This window comes from Gigantopelta aegis, chromosome 1, assembly GCF_016097555.1.
Source record: "Gigantopelta aegis isolate Gae_Host chromosome 1, Gae_host_genome, whole genome shotgun sequence".
NCBI classification, from domain to species: Eukaryota; Metazoa; Mollusca; class Gastropoda; order Neomphalida; family Peltospiridae; genus Gigantopelta; species Gigantopelta aegis.
The window spans coordinates 46,046,080-46,048,957 of NC_054699.1; positions in this window are offsets into that span (position 1 = coordinate 46,046,080).

Consider the following 2,878-nt stretch of genomic DNA (forward strand, 5'->3'; position numbering starts at 1 on the left):
GATGGATGGATGTATGGACAGATATATGGACGGACAAATGGACTGTTAAATAGACTAGACAGATAAATGGACAAATTTAAGGATGGACTTATGGATGCTTGGGAAGGATTGATGTATGGATGGATGGATGTATGGACAGATATATGGACGGACAAATGGACTGTTAAATAGACTAGACAGATAAATGGACAAATTTAAGGATGGACTTATGAATGCTTGGGAGGGATGGATGGATTTGATAGACGGATATAAATGTCTAATAATAATTTAATAATTAAATTCATTTATATTAAAAAGTAGAGAAACTTACATTGAGCTTGGACTTTACATTGCAAAACCAATAGAGACTCTTAAAGAGCTTAACAGTGTTTCTGCCAGAAAGACATTTTTGGGTATGGCGCTATGGAACTGAATGTTTAGAATGTTTGATGAATGCAGCCACAGTCGACTGGGGGTATGGGGGGGGCCTCCCCAAGAAAGAAAATGGGTTAGTTTTAGGGTTAGGGTTAAGAAAATCAGACAGTAATGATAAGAGTCATTAATTTTGTCAAAAGGTTAACTTAAAAAAATTAAATCTGCAAAAAAAGTGGATATGGTGCCAGACCCATTTTACCCTATGGCAGAAAGCCTGCTTAAGATTTTGACTAATAATTAATTGCACATTGTGAATGAATAAAAAAACATTTACTACTTACATAAGAGACGAGTAGAAAAAAATCCACTTACAAATAAATATAGAACACTATATAATTTATATACAAGTACATGTTATAGTAGTGGAACATGTGAATAACCTTTATTGATTAATTTCAATTTATTGCATTGCTTGTCTGCTTAAGGTTCAAGCACATTGTCCTGGGCATGCACCTCAGCTATTTGGACTGTCTTAATGGTAATGGTTAGTTGCCATGCTTATAACCAATTAAGGTCTCTAGCACATTGTCCTGGGCACACACCTCAGCTTTCTGGGCGGTTTGTCCAGGATGGGGTTGATGGTAATGGTTAGTTGCTATGCTTATATCCAATTAAGGTGCAAGCACACAGTCCTAGGCACACACTTCAGCTATCTGGACTGTCTGTTCAAGACAGGGGTTAATGGTAATGGTTAGTTGCCATGCTTATATCCAATTAAGGTGCAAGCACATTGTCCTGGGCACACACCTCAGCTATCTGGACTGTCTGTTCAAGACAGGGGTTAATGGTAATGGTTAGTTGCCATGCTTATATCCAATTAAGGTGCAAGCACATTGTCCTGGGCACACACCTCAGCTATCTGGACTGTCTGTTCAAGACAGGGGTTAGTGGTTGGTGAGAGAGGTCTATATAGTGATCTTACACATACCCATTATATTGTTAAACCTCTATCACTTTGGGTGGTTGTCGGTACCAGGGTGTGATCCCAGTACATACTGTTCTTTATAGACAGGTGGTTTATTACATGGTGTTTTGTTTCACAGGTATGACCATTTATAATGATTATTAGTAAATAATTCATCAGCATTTAATCTACACATTAATACCCATAGTCTGAGTGAAATAAGATCTTACTGTGCGTATACAGGCTTCTAACTCTCTGTAAACAGATCTGACAAGAACCAATGTGATTTCATGACCAAGTGACCTTTTATTGTGCATGAAGTCATTCTAATCTAAATGTGTTTTAACTGCTGGAGGATGTATGCCAGCTGTTTGATTAGTCAAAAGAAATGGCATTTTAATAATATTTTATAATTCAGTTGGTCCAGATAAAGAAATTTGAAAGAGGGACACGTGAACTGTTTAGTGCACTAAAGTTTTTTTGTTTAACAACACCACTAGAGCACATTGATTAATTAAATATCGGCTATTGGATGTCAAACATTTGGTTATTCTGACTCATTGTCATCAGAAGAAACCCGCTAAATTTTTCCTAATGCAGCAAGGGATCTTTTATATGCACTTTCTCACAGACAGGAAAGCACATACCATGGCCTTTGACCAGTTATGGTGCACTGGTTGGAATTAGAAAAAAACAAATCAGTTTAGTGCACTAAATGCATATTGCTACGGTTGATGACGATGTAAATGTATAACAAAACGTGTAGTGTCTCAAAACAAAAGGGGTGGCAGTGGCACCCCTCCGGTGACTGCCCTTCTGTATATTGGCTTTGGTCAAAAGTTCTAAGGAGAATTTTCAAGTGCAATGTTCAGTAACATCTAGTTTCATTTAGGTAGTACTAAACCAAATTATGTTTGGCTGGGTCAAAGTTCGAGGTGCACTGAACTTTTGATAAAAAAGTTAACACCACAAGTCCTGTGATTGGTGATATATGTGAGTGTGTTGGTTGTAAAAAACAAATAGTTTCATCTGAGCAAAAATGTATACAATTTTATTTTCATCTAGTACCATTGCGTTAAGTAACCTTGTGCTTGAAACATGTATGGGGTACCTGTAAAAGCAAGTACTCAAATTTTGTGCGGAACTGGGTTAGTCATAGACACTACCCATTATCTCGGAAACGAGCAGGTTGACCCCTAATTTTTTCTGATTCACTTTAAGGGCGAGGGCTGGTAGTATTTATATCTGTGGTGTTTATGTCAATTGATACGCTGCAAGTTGGAGTTTTAGCCACATATGTTACTATTGTCGTCTATGGGATTTGATTTGGTAGTGTACACCATTTAGGCTGTCATATTGTATATATATTATATCAGTATTCAACATGGTTACAGTTCATTAATCACAGCATTATTTGACAGGTGTCCGGTGTATACATTAGTATGTATTTACCTTATTCTATAAACATTAGCACATGTGTGTATTCGAAAAGGTATTGCACTTAATTGGCGGTTGGCTGTAACAGGTGGGTCCGGTGCAGAGCATACCTCAGTGGTAGAA